The sequence below is a fragment of the Dama dama genome, chromosome 23, assembly GCF_033118175.1.
Source record: "Dama dama isolate Ldn47 chromosome 23, ASM3311817v1, whole genome shotgun sequence".
NCBI lineage: Eukaryota > Metazoa > Chordata > Mammalia > Artiodactyla > Cervidae > Dama > Dama dama.
The window spans coordinates 78,665,097-78,679,616 of record NC_083703.1 but is presented as its reverse complement, the minus strand read 5'-3'; positions in this window follow the sequence as shown (position 1 = coordinate 78,679,616).

The window sequence follows — 14,520 nt, the reverse complement described above, 5'->3', positions numbered from 1 at the left end:
TTGCATTTATCTGTGATGGAAACGGCTTCTTTCCCTAAACTCCATGAGCCTCTGCCAGCTTCAGACTTGCCTTCTTCAGTCCGTACTCCCTCTCAGCCCCCACAGAGCTGAGAGTCAGGGCCTGGCTCTAGATCAGGTCTGGGCTTAAAGGAATGCTGTGGCTGGCTTCGTCTTCCATCCAGACCACTCACACTCTCTCCTCATCAGCAATAAGGCAGATTCGTTGTATTATCATTCATGTGTTCACTGAAGTAGTGCTTTTAATTTCCTTCGAGAACTTTTCCTTTGAATTCGCAACTTGGCCAACCGCGATGCAAAAGATGTCTAGCTTTTGGCCTCTCTCAGCTTTAGACATGCCTTCCTCTCTAAGCCTAATCATTTCCAGCTTCCTGATTTAAAGTGAGAATCAGGCAACTCTGCCTGCCTTTCACTTGAACAGTTGGAGGTCACTGTAGGGCTATTAATTGGCCCAGTTTCAATGTTGCTGTGTCTCAGGGAATAGGGAGGCCACGAGAGAGGGCAAGCTGGGGGAATAGCCAGTCGTGGGGGGCAGTCAGAACACACACAACAGTCATTGGTTAAATTCATCTTCTTACATGGATATGATTTGCAGCACCCCAAAACAAAGAACAATAGTAACATCAAAGACCACTGATCACAAACCACCATAACAAATGTTGATACAACAATGAAAATGTTTGAAATGTGGCAAGAATAACCAAAAGGTGACCCAGAGACTTAAGAAAATTAGAGATACCAAGGGAATATTTCAAGCAAAGATGGGCACAATAAAGGACAGAAACGGTATGGACCCAACAGAAGGAGGAAATATTAAGAAGAGGTGGCAAGAAGACCTATACAAAACAGATCTTCATGACCTAGATAACCACCATGGTGTGATCAGTCACCTAGAGCCAGACATCCTGGAATGAGAAGTCAAGTGGGCCTTAGGAAGCATCACTACAAACAAAGCTAGTGGAGCTGATGGAATTCCAGTTGAGCTATTTCAAATCTTAAAAGATGATGCTGTGAAAGTGCTGCACTCAATATGCCAGCAAATTTGGAAAACTCAGCAGTGGACACAGGACTGGAAAAGGTCAGTTTTCATTCCAATCCCTAAGAAAGGCAATTCCAAAGAATGTTCAAACTACCACACAATTGCACTCATTTCACACACTAGCAAAGTAATGCTTCAACAGTACGTGAACCAAGAACTTCCAGATGGATTTAGAAAAGGTAGAGAAACCAGAGATCAAATTGTCAACATCTGTTGGATCATAGAAAAAGCAAGAGAGTTCCCGAAAAACATCTATTTCTGCTTTATTGACTACACCAAAGCCTTTGACTGTGTGGATCACAACAAACTGTGGAAAATTCTTCAAGAGATGGGAATACCAAACTACCTTACCTGCCTCCTAAGAAACCTGTATGCAGGTCAAGAAGGAACAGTTAGAACCAGACATGGAACAACAGACTGGTTCCAAATCGGGAAAGGAGTACGTCAAGGCTGTATATTGTCACCCTGCTTATTTAACTTCTATGCAGAGTACATCATGCGAAACGCCGGGCTGGATGAAGCACAAGCTGGTATCAAGATTCCTGGCAGAAATATCAAAAACCTAAAATATGCAGAAGACACCACCCTATGGCAGAAAGCAAGGAGGAACTAAAGAACCTCTTGATGAAGATGAAAGGGGAGAGTGAAAAAGTTGGCTTAAAGCTCAACATTCAAAGACAAAGATCATGGCTTCTGGTCCCATCACTTCATCGCAAATAGATGGAGAAACAGTGGACACAGTGACACACTATTTTTTCGGGCTCCAAAATCACTGCAGCCATGAAATTAAAAGAGGCTTGCTCCTTGGAAGAAGAGCTATGACAAACCTAGACAGGGTATTAAAGAGCAGAGACATTACTTGGCTGACAAAGGTCCATCTAGTCAGTTCAGTTCAGTTCAGTCGCTCAGTCGGGTCTGACTCTTTGCGACCCCATGAATCGCAGCACGCCATGCCTCCCTGTCCATCACCAACTCCCGGAGTTCACTTAAATTCATGTCCATCGAGTCGGTGATGCCATCCAGCCATCTCATCCTCTGTCGTCCCCTTCTCCTGCCCCCAATTCCTCCCAACATCAGGGTCTTTTCCAATGAGTCAACTCTTCACATGAGGTGGCCAAAGTATTGGAGTTTCAGCTTCAACATCAGTCCTTCCAATGAACACCCAAGCTATGGTTTTTCCAGTAGTCATGTATGGATGTGAAAGTTGGACCATAAAGAAAGCTGAGCACCGAAGAATTGATGCTTTTGAACTGTGGTATTTGAGAAGATTCCTGAGAGCCCCTTGGACCGCAAGGGGATCCAACCAGTCCATCCTAAAGGAAATCAGTCCTGAATATTCATTGGAAGGACGGATGCTGAAGTTGAACTCCAATACTTTGGCCACCTGATGTGAAGAACTGACTCAATGCAAAAGACCCTGATGCTGGGAAAGACTGAAGGCTGGAGGAAAAGGGGATGACAGAGGATGAGATGGTTGGATGGCATCACTGACTCAATGGACATGAGTTTGAGTAAGCTCTGGGAGTTGGTGATGGACAGGGAGGCCTGGTGTGCTGCAGTCCATGGGGTCGCAGAGAGTCAGATACGAATGAGTGAATGAACTGACTGACCCAGAGACGTGAAGTGAGAGGATACTGCTGGAAAAACGGCCCTGAGAGACTTGCCAGGGGCAGGGTTGCCTCAAACCTTCCATTTGCAGAAGAAAAAAAACAAAAAAACACAGTATCTGTGAAGTGCAATAAGACGAAGCACAAAAACAGGAAGTATCCTGCTGTGTTTGGGCTGAGAAACCCCACCTCAAAACACAAGGCGTTCACATTGGAAGGAAACTCACAGATCACAATACGACTCTCTCATTTTATTTATAGGTAAACTGAGGCCCAGAAAATGAAGCAACTTGTCCACAGATGGAATAAGGAAGTGGCAGAGCTGAATACTCGTAGTTCCCTTGCCAAGGCTAGAGTTTGGGCCGCTGAACCCTGAGACCCCTTGGCAGGAAAGCAGGATGGATTCAACAAGCTACCAAAGTGAGAGAAAGAGGGCTCTGTCCCCATCCCCGACGGCAAACACGATTCCCGCCAGCAGAGCCAGAGACTGGCCACGCAGCGGCAGCTGGCTGAGAGCCGCCCCTAACGCGGGCACTCGGGACAATGCCTGTTCCTAGCACCGAACACCAAATCACTGCAATTAGCCGTGCCGTGCCCACCAGCTGACTTCACCCTGGGCTAGTGGCCCAGATTGCGGAGAGCGCGTCCTCTGCCTCTAAATGCCTTGGCATCCACGGCGGTGTCCCCTGCTCTCCCTGGAGCAGGGCGTCCCGGGCTCTGGCTGCGGGCTATCTCCTACCTGCCATCGCCTGGCCTGAGAGTCCTGGAACAAAGAGATGGGGGCGGGCAGTGTTCCCCACCCTCTTCCTGCAGCTCTGCCCACCACCCTAGCACCCTCTCTCATCCCCAGAGGGGCGCTCCCCTTGACTGGAGCGATGGAGGAAGGAGGGGGATGTACCGATCACTGCCTGAAGCGTTTATTAAAAGCTGGAATCAAGAGCTTGTCTACAGGGCTCCCGCAGAAACTGGGGCTCTTGCATACTGATGGTTAACAGAACTGCTACCCACACCTGGGAGTTTAAGCATTTTGTGGATTTTTCCATCAGACACCAATTTCAGGGAATCAGTTGAGTTGGAAACATCTGTCATTCCCAGTTCCTCATGGTGACCAGGAACCCATTTTGCATCTAGATTTGGAATTCCCAAGTCAACAAAAGCAATGTGCTTTAAGAAAGAAAAAAAAAAAAAAAGCAGTGTGCTAGGTGGCTGGAATTAAAACAACCAATTTTGTCCAAGACTCTGCCATTTGCAGAGCATTCCCTAATCTTCACTGAAACTGTGCAACCATCCAGAGAGGGATGAAGAAGAGAGGTTTTTTCCTTAATTCTTTCTGATTTGCAGGTGCTTTTTAAGAAATATTTATTTATTTATTTGACTGTGTCGGGCCTTAATTCCAGCACTTGGGATCTTCCATCTTCACTGTGGCATGTGGAATTTTTAGTTGCAGCATGTGGAATCTAGCTCCCTGACCAGAGATGGAACCCAGGCCCCCTGAATTGGAAGTTTAGAGTCTCAGCCACTGAACCACCAGGGAAACCCAAGCAAGGATTTTTAACAAATGAGGATCTGCACTCTGAGGGCATGATGATTTATCCAAAATCACCCACCTGGTCAGGGGAAAGCTGAAGTTCAGATTCAGGCCTTGTAATTCTCCCCACACATCCTGGTGGAAATGCTGCTGGCCTGACCAAGGTCCAGCCCACTGGGTTACTCCTTGCCCACTGTGACCGCCAACAACTCTTTAGTAAAAGCTCAGGGCTTCAAACAAGAGTTTGAAGTCCACCCCCTCCAGATCAACTTTCCACCTTTCTTTGGGCCCTTAGAGGCCAACAAGTGCCCGCCTCCATCCTCTGACCGGGCCTGGCCAATGGGAAGCCTAGGGAGGAGTGAGGAGACAGCACGTTCACCAGGAGCCCTGGTCCCTCAGCCCCTCAGCCCGAGGTCAGGGTTCTCCCCAGACAGCCCTCTGTCTCTACCGCACTCTCCCTAGGATTCTGGTAACCGCTCCCTCCCCGCATCCCAGATGATCAAAATCTGCAGTTTGTCAAAAGGTGATCAAAAGCCAAGAGGGAAAGGACCCAGGACAGAGGATGGGCGGTCCCAGAGCACGGATGGGGTGGCTGTACCTTTAAAGAGGGCGACCCGGAAGGACTTCACCATGAAGGTGATGTCTGAGCCAAGACCTAAAAACAAGTCAATGGTCAAGCCGTGCAGGTGTCTCAGGGCAGAATTCTCCAGCCTGGGGAGCTGGAGCACCTACAAGGGCAGCTGGAGAGGCTGCCCTGGGGCTGGTCCGGGCACGAGCGGACTGCTGTCCCGGGCGATGGGCTGGACTCAGGAGAATGCAGGCGGGGCGGGAGCCAGGGAGAGCGGGATGAGGGCGACCACGGCTCCGCACAGTGAACCCCTGACTCGCAGAAAAGGAGCACCAGGGACAGACTCTGGAGGAAGGTTCTGGCTCAGCTCTCTGATCGTGAGTGGACTCAGCCCTGGACGTCACTTCCCCAGAGCTGCCCCCACTGCTCTGGAACCCTCACCGCTTGACTTGTCCGCCCTTCCTTAACCACTGCCTCTCATTCCATACGTATTTATCATTCACTGCCTCTCTCAGTCACTAATCTTTAAAGCGCAGGAAAGGGGCTTCCCGGAGATTCAGTGGCTAAGACTTCACCTTCCAATGCTGGGGGTTGTGGGTTCAATCCCTGGTCGGGGAGCTAAGCTCCCATATGCCTTGTGGCCAAAACACCAAAACATCAAACAGAAACAATATTGTAACAAATTCAATAAAGACTTTTAAAAAGCATTGTCTGCATCCAAAAAAAAAATCTTAAAAAAAAATTAAAAAGTAAAAAACATGCATGGAGACAGAGATCTTACCAGTCATGATCAAAGCCATAGCCCCAAGATCCAGTAGAAGGCTTTCCTCAAAGCAATCACTCAATAAATGTTTGTTTCATGATGCATAAAAGAGTGGACCGATGAACGCACAAACTACTATTATGGCTGACAGCTAATTTTTTTTCTTTTCCCCCAAAGACTTTTCATTCCCGTCCCAATGAAATTAAAGGCAAGAGCTACCACTCTACCCCCACCCCCACCCCCGAGAAGAAAGCATATCTTTTAAGCATTCAGGGTCCAGGAGTCAACAAAGCATTTGGCACACAGTAGGTGCTTTATAAATATTCAATGACTTGACCAGTAGCCTGAAGTGAGCGAGAAAGCATTTGCCTCCAAACCCACCCCACAATGTGTAAAGGCCACAACAGACGCTCTCGAAATAGGAGGCTATGTTTCGGTTGCCTTCTGTGCCCATTCTTCCCCATCCAAGACTCTGCCCCATACATCAGAAGACTCCACATTGTGTGAAAGAGGATTAAAACTGTTTCAGCAGAAATGAAAGGAGAAATGAATGAGGTCCCCTTTTTCCTTACTTCAAAAGGAAGCTCTTGAAAATAAATGGGAGGCCCTGAGGGGTAAGAATGTGAAGCGTGAGCCATAATAAGGGTACGAGCAGAGGACAGAGAAATTACCGAGAGCTCCATCCCAGGGGTGCCCGAGGGGACTCAGAGAGACTGGGAGTCCAGACCTGGGGGGGTACCAAGAACAGGATCTGAGTCAGCAACAAGAGGGCCATGAAAGCCAAGCCCACCCCTGCAGACCACCCGCCGCCGGCAGGTTTATCCACAGAAGCCCCTCACAGGGAACAAACACCCGAATGGCCATCAACAAGGGTATGGAGCAACCAGATGTGGCATGTCCACACAGTGGAATACCTGTTTGTTGCTGTTTAGCTGCTAAGTCATGTCCGACTCTTTGAGACCCCCGTGGACTATAGCCCGCCAGGCTCCTCCTCCGTCCATGAGACTTCCCAGGCAAGAACACCACAGTGGGTTGCCATCGCCTTCTCCAGGGGATCTCCCCGACCCAGGGATCGAACCTCCATCTCCTGCATTAGCAGACAAGAGTCTTTCTCGCTGAGCTCCCAGGGAAGCCCACCACGGAATACCACTCAGCAATGAAAACAAGCGAACTAGTGACACATGCTATGATAAGCCAAGTTCAAAGCTAAGCACTGAACTTGACACTGAGCCAAAGAAGGCAGACGCCAAAAAAAAGAGTACATTCGGTGTGGTTCCACTCTCATGAAACTCCAGAAGACACAAAGCTAATCTATGGTGAATGAAATGGGAATGGTGGTGGCCCCTGGGATGGCAGGTCTGGGGGAGGAAGGCCTCATAGGAGAGGAGGGGAACGTCCTGGGATAATGGAAATGCTCTGTACCTCGACAGCTGTGTGTTACACAAGCGCATGCCTTTGTCAAGACTGATCAGTCCACACACTTTGGACCTGCGCATTTCACTATATGTAAGTGACACCATAATTTTTTAAGTAGCTGTTTTTAACTGTTTATTTGTTTGGCTCTCCCGGGTCTCAGCTGGTGCATGTGGGATCTTTAGTTCCAGCATGCAAGCTCTCAGTTGCGCGGCATGTGGGATCTAGTTCCCTGACCAGGGATGGAACCCAGGCCCCCTGCATTGGGAGCGTGGAGTCTTAGCCTCTGGACCACCAGGGAAGTCCCTCGGAGGTTTTTTTAAGAACATGGGCTTTGGAGCCAGGCGGATGAGCCTCTTGATGTTTCAGCCACACGAGCCAACAGCTTCTCCTTTGTGGCAAGACCCAGTTTGAGCCTGGTGAACACCAGCTCCTCCTCATCTCTGCACACCCAGCACCTTACAGAGGGCGTGGCATGGATCCGGAGCTCAGCAAACGGTATCAAATGAACCAGTCAAATCGACGTACGGCCTTGAAGCATTTTTAGGAGTGAACTTTATTTCCACCAATAAAATCTGATCTAAAGCAAATGAAGGACTGATGCTGAAGCTCCAATACCTGGAGCTCCCTGATGCAAAGAGCCGACTCCTTGGGAAAGATTCTGATGCTGAAGATTGAGGGCAGGAGGAGAAAGGTATGACAGAGGATGAGAGGGTTGGATGGCATCACTGACTCAATGGACATGAGTTTGAGCAAACTCCGGAGACAGTGAAGGACAGGGAAGCCTGGTGTGCTGCCATTAATGGGATCGCAAAGAGTCAGACACCACTGAAGTGAACAACAGAGCGAATGAAAGTGATTCCACAGACATTTACATATTCATCGCTTACGGGAAACCGTTTCCTAAACTAAGGATAAGCTGAAGTCCCCTGAAATCCACCTGGATTATTTCTTTGTTCTGTATATAGCCATGGAGCACCTCTGGTGTGCCCGCTGCTTGAGAAAGAGGGGTAAATAAAGCAGACACCAGACCCGGTCCCTGCCCCCATGGAGCTTGCGTTCTGGTGGGGGAGACAATAAACACGTAAATGAAACTCGGATAGGAGATTATTTGGGGGACTGATCAGAGCTCTCAGGACAAGAAAGCAGAAGCTGTGAAAGAACGTGATGTGGGGGAGGGTTGCTCTGGATGCAGGCGACCGAGGCCGCCTGAGGAAGACACACCTGAGCTAAGACCAAAGGAGGAGGAGGGCTGGCGCTACAGCTTTCCAGACGGCTGGTGCGTGAGCAGGAGGTCTCGAAGCTGAGCCTTCTGAGATTCTGAAGAGCCCAGCTTGTATAATTAATGGAAAGAGCTGGAGCCCTTCAGCCTGGCTCTGTGGCTCGCTTGCTGTGCAATCTCCACAAATCTCTTGCCCTCTCTGGCTTTGTCTCCTTATCTGAACACTCAGAGAGGGTCTGCAAACCGTCTCTAGGCGTCTTCCCGATTATGATCATCCAGGGGACCGGACAGGACACTTACAAAGCACCTCCTGTGCCCTCTCACGGTTCTGGGTCCAAAAGGACAAAAGACAGGGGGACTGAGTCCACCCAGGCGGTGGCCTCTGGGGCCAAAGAGATTAGCTCTGAGGCTCTGACAGCTTTGCTGCTGCAAAATGAAGACATTCCCCCATCTCCCACCCCTGTCCAAGGAAACAAGGTGGCAGAAACCCAGAGGACTCCACACAGCTGTCGGCCGCCCTCCGACTGGCTGCAGCCTTGGAAATAAATGGTCCCGTCAGCTCCGAGGAGGGTGAGCTCAGGATTTCAAATGAAAATGAAATAAGAGGGAACGCAGCCCAGAAGCAATGCAAAGTAACGACAAGGGCACGGAAATCTTCCACTGCAGCAAGACGGATGCAGAGAGCCGAGCAACGGGGCACTGACCTTGGACGTGGGGACACAGAGGAAACGAGCTGATGCCCCAGGCTGGCGGGGGGCACCTGAGTCTCGGGGACCCATGGGCTGGCTGGGGGACCCGGTCCTGGCTTGCAGGGCCACTGCTTTCCTGCCCCAGCCCCACTCCATCCTCCTCTTGCTGAAGCCTTATTATCCTCCTGGGTGTCTGCAGGGCAAAGACCTCCAGGACCAGACCTGCAGGGCCGCCTAACCCCCAACCCTGTGCCGGAGCAAGGGAGCCTCAAGGCTCACAGATTCCCAGCAGGAGGTGGCAGTTTCCCATGCCAGGAAATGAGACAGATGACACAGATGATTTTAAAAAACCATCGTCTACCGGCACCTCCAGTCCTGCTAAGCCCCAGGTTCCAGAGTCATTCTGTGGACATGGCAATCGTGGCTTCTTGTTTTCCGGCCATGTCCTATCCTGAGAAGTGACTTACCTGTTCCCTTGTCTCTAAATCGGAGGAAATAATAGCACCAACCATGCAAAGTCATTGTGAGAATTTAATGTAAAAAAAAAATCTGAGAACAGTTTCTGGCACATAGTCGGTGGTCTCAACAAGCTAGTGTATTTTAATTTTTGTACTGTTTATAGTCACATTAAGTATGTTGCTATACATACAAGGAAAGCAACATAGTACCAGCCAAGTTCAAAGAGCCATCTAAGTTCACTGATACGAAGAAACCGCAGCGTGGATTCACGGCAAGCAATCGCCTGACTCTCCCCTCCCCCATCCACCCAACAATGTGGAGCAACGACACCCAGCCTCCCTCTGAGCCTTGCTGAGCCTCTGCCAGGGCACAGTGCTCTGATGAGCTGCCTCTCCTCTTAGAAGAGAAAAAGTTGAAAGCAAGAGTTAAAATCTCAGATGCCTGCAGGGGCCAGGAAGGTAAAGCAGAGGCGTTTAAAAGGGAGCCCAGCGTTAGCCATCAAGGAACAGTGGCGACTGCGGCAGACTAGAGAACCCACGTCTCCTCGGAGGGAAAAAGCTGCTACCGTCTCTAGCCGGCTTTTGCCAGGGAGGAATGTAGGTCCAGGGCTGGCACATCTTTTAGTTTTCAAGGGAAGCCAGAGATCCAGATTTTTGTGTGCGATCTCCTGATGTTAAATATTGGCACAGAATTCCTTATTTTTTAAAAACGTGGAAGCCCTATAGCAAGATTCATCTGTTTGCACCCAGTTCAGTTGAGGGGCAGAGCCCCCCCAGCTGTTACTGGCTGCTGGGCAAGTGCCATCTCTCTGGAAAGAAATCAGAACACTCTGGCTGGGCTGGAGACAGATCTTAATTAAGCTCCAGGAGGAGCGCCTATTAGCTGATAAAGGCTTTGGGAAAGAGTGAGGGCCAGAGTCCCCCGAGGGCTGGAGCAGTGGAGGAAAGCTAAAAGAAAGGGGGTGGGCTTTGAAGTGGGCTTTGGGGGCTGTCAGACCAGAAAAAAACAAAGCACAATCTAGAGGAGGGACGGGATGTGGAGGGGGGGTGGGGGGGAGGGGTGGAGATGGGGAGTCAGGGGGAACTGAAGGCTCTAACTCAGAGGTGTGCCCGTTCAAGTGCGGATGCAGAAAGTCACACTGCAGCACTCTCGAGAGGATTCTATTAGCAAGGTGATCGTACGCTGCTCCGGGCTGGGGGCCCTTGGAGACAGCACCAAGGATGCAGGCTCCTCCCAGGAGGAAAGGCAGTGCTCAGATCTCCGGATGTGGAATTAACTGGAAGTCCTCTACCCCGAGCAGACCCCGCTGATCAGGTACATGCAGCCTCCTTTTCTAGAACTAAGCTCTTCCAAAGCCAGAAATGTGTCTTCTATACGCTGGGCATGTGGAAGATCCTTAAGGAACATGTGCCGTGTGAGGCAGTGAATGAAACCAAAGAGCAAGAAAAGTGAAAGTGAAAGTCGCTCAGTCGTGTCCAACTCTTGGTGACCCCACAGACTATACAGTCCGTGGAATTCTCCAGGCCAGAATACTGGAATGGGTAGCCTTTCCCTTCTCCAGGGGATCTTCCCAACCCAGGGATCAAACCCAGGTCTCCCGCACTGCGGGCAGTTTCTTTACCAGCTGAGGCACAAGAGAAGCCCAAGAACAAGACATCAAAGAAGAGGGTGCGTGCCCACACTTCCAGAACTGAGCATCTCCCTCGAGGGGGAAATGAACAGTCATCAGAGCTCACTGCACTCGGCAGCCACAGAGGCCTGGTGTTTGTCCAGAGAAACACCTCGTGTGGGGTGGCGGGAAGATAACAGTGGCACCCCATGATGACCAGAGTCAGTGAGGCGTCCTGAGCCCCAAAGCCCTGGGGGATGGACACGATGCACGACCTTAGTGGGTGTCTGGGATCATTTTAGAATCAGTACATTATAAAAACTACCGTATCATTTTAAGCCCTTTCCAGGCTAGGTGGTACAGCTGAGAGGCTCAGGGCATGGACGGGCCCTGAGCCCATGTGGGTCCAGACACTCAGCGAGTCAAGGGGCACAGGCTGGACCGCAGCCCAGCACTCCTGACTCCCAGTCCAGAACACTCTAGACTCAGAGCAGGGCTGGGACTAGGAGGGGCAGCTGAGGCCCTTGCCTGGGGAGCCAAATGTAAGGAGGGGCCACAAGGCTCCGTGATCAAGTTAACATTTTGATGCAATATTTTTTAAAACTAGAAATTAGTGCAAGACAAACCCAAGATAACAGAGATAGCTACTTCTAAAATAAAGATGTAAAGTTGTACTTTTGTGGGCCTCAACCTCCCCCACTCCACCTTGCCGTTGTGGTTCAGTCACTAAGTCAGGTCTGACTCTTTGCGACCCCATGCACTGCAGCATGCCAGGCCTCCCCGTCCTTCACCATCTCCTGGAGTTTACTCAAACTCATGTCCATTGAGTCAGTGATGCCATCCAACCATCTCATCCTCTGTCGTCCCCTTCTCCTCCCGTCTTCAATCTTTCCCAGCATCGGGGTCCTTTCCAATGAGTCAGTTCTTGGCATCACAAACCTCCACCCTGATCCTGGCCCAAACTAGGAGTCCCGAGGTGACAATTGCCCAAGACATGGAGAAAACGGTGGTGTGGAAATCTACGGGAAGATCAGTCCAGGAAGAGGGCAGGAAAGCAGCGGAGCGCCAGGAGAGGTAGCAGACGAATGCCACCTCCACTCCCATCCCCATCCCAACTCGCAAAGCTGCATTTTTCCTGCAACAAACTGCGCTCCAAGGACACTCAGCCAGACCCTGCCAGGAAAGCTCACGGAGCAAATGGCACCTCCGGGCCCCCCTCCCTGACATCCCCCTCCTAACTCCAACCAGTTGTCTTGCAAATCTTCGCCTTTTCATCTCAAGGGGCAAGATGGATTAAAAAGTTTGGCCAGCTCTGGATAACTCTTCTTGCCACGGAAAAACAACCCAGAACTTTATGACTTACTGACAGGGGGTTATGAATGGGAGGGAAAGCATATCCTCAAACCGCTGACAGTAACTCCCTTTTAAGGTATTTCCTTGGGGCCAGAGACAACATGTCTTACCCCTGCCCCCAGTTCGAAGAGCAGCTTGTCTTTCAGAGACAGGCTTGGGCTTTTAGGTCAGCCAGGCCCGGATTCAGATCCAGCTTTGCCATTTATTGTGAGTCCCCAGACAAGATACCAAGACGAGACACAGCAACTCATGCTGCTGGGAGGTCCGGGGTAACTTAGAGGACATGATGACGGCTGATGGGCAAACCACAGCCAAAGGGGCAGGCACAATCCAGCACCAACACCCTCCTCACACGGGGGATGCCAGCCAGATCTCCCTGTGTTTCAAAAGAAAAAAAAATTATGTGAAATCTTCTGATTTTTAAAAGTTGGCCAACTAATTCAAATTAGCTGGAAATTTAAGAAATTTAACATTTAAGAAAATGCTAACCCAGCAGGGCCAAATAAAACAGGTCTGGGAGCCAGAGCCCACCAACAGGCCCAGTATGTGCTGCTGACATCCACAAAGCCCCCAGCAACCTGCCTGGCACCTAGCGGGTGCTCAGCAAACACGGACCGTTTGCATCTTTTCCGGAAACTCTCCAAGCATCATCAACATCCATTTCCACACAACAGCTTGGGAAGGAATGCTTCTCGGGGTGGGACATGGAGATATGAAAAGAAGAGCTGAAAATATGGAAGGCTCCAAAGGGAGGTGGGAACCGCCGAGGGAATTCCTTAAAAGGATTTAAAAGAATTTTATTGGGCATAGTTAACCACGAGTCAGGGATAAGATTAGACAGTAATTTAGCTCCTGGGCCCCACAAGTGAGTCTGTGCCTGTGGGGTGGGTGGGGGGTGGGAGGGAGGGTCTGGCCTTACTGAGGTCTCCACCACCATTTTGGGGGCTCTGTCCACAAGTCACCCCAGTACTGGACTCAGCACGCGGGGTTCTGGTAGGCCCAGCCCCCGGGCATAGCCCCTCCACAGAGATGCTCGGAAGGCCCAGCTGATCCTACCCAATCAGAAGCAAGGCCCAGGGGATCTGGTAGCTCACATGAACTTTGAAGTCAGACTCAGCTGGGCCGCGTCTCCAATCTTCAACATCAGAGGCTCTCAAAATGTGAACCGCCCCCCCCCAACCCCAGACCACCAGCCGTCGTGCTGTTAGGCAGCAGCAGCAGGGAACGCGTTTGCAGGACCCCACCCCAAACCCATGGAGACAGAAACTCAGGGGGTAGGGTCCACCATCCGGGTTTGAACAAGGGGATTCGGATGCACAATACGTTTGAGAACTCCTGCTCTCCACCTTTGCCCTGTGGTCATCAGCAAGTCCTGGGCCTCACTGCGATGATCAACTCTGTCCTATAGGACGGTCCTTCAGCATCCTTCCAGCGACGATTTCAGAAGCCTGGTCTGTTTGTGCCAGACACAGAGGGTGATACTGGGGGACAGCACATAATCCTGACCCTGACGGAGCGTGGGGTCTAGCTCTCGATGGAGACAGATGATGAGCGAGGCAAAAAGATAGAAATGCCAGTTTTCAGAAGCGAGAGGAAGGCAGGGCGTGGCCCACCACATAAAGCTGTTTCTCACAGTGCATTCTAGGGACCACCTGAGCACTAGAGCCCCCAAATTCAGGTGGATTTCCTTTCCTACATCCCCCAACCCCTCTCTGATGTCCCTGCTGTTCCTCAAACACGTCTCCTCGCTCCAACTTCAGGGCCGTGGCCTTCACCATTCCATCTACAGGGAAAGCCCTCTTATCATATCTTCCGAAGACGGGCACCTTCTCCTTGTCCAGGGTTCCGAGTCACTTACCCTGAGGTCGAGCTGAAGCAGTCTCTCCCCTTACTCTGTACCCCCACCAGACTGCTCTGGCTTCCTCCCTGCCTTTCTCTGAGGCTCCAATCCTGCGCCTCCGGTGGCCTTCCTAGTCCTGCCTCTCTCCCAGCAGAACATGACTTCTTGGGGGCAATTTCTTGTCGTGGTCACCTCAACAGTATCAGCGAGCAAACATCTGCCTAATAAGCAACACTCTAACCCTATTCCCAGGCTTCCCTGGTGGCTCAGTGGTAAAGAATCCGCCTGCCAATGCAGGAAGCGCATGTTCGATCCCTGGGTCGGGAAGATCCCCTGGAGAAGGAAATGGCAACCCACTCCAGTATTCTTCCTGGAGAACCCCATGGAGAGAGGAGCTTGGCAGGCTACAGTC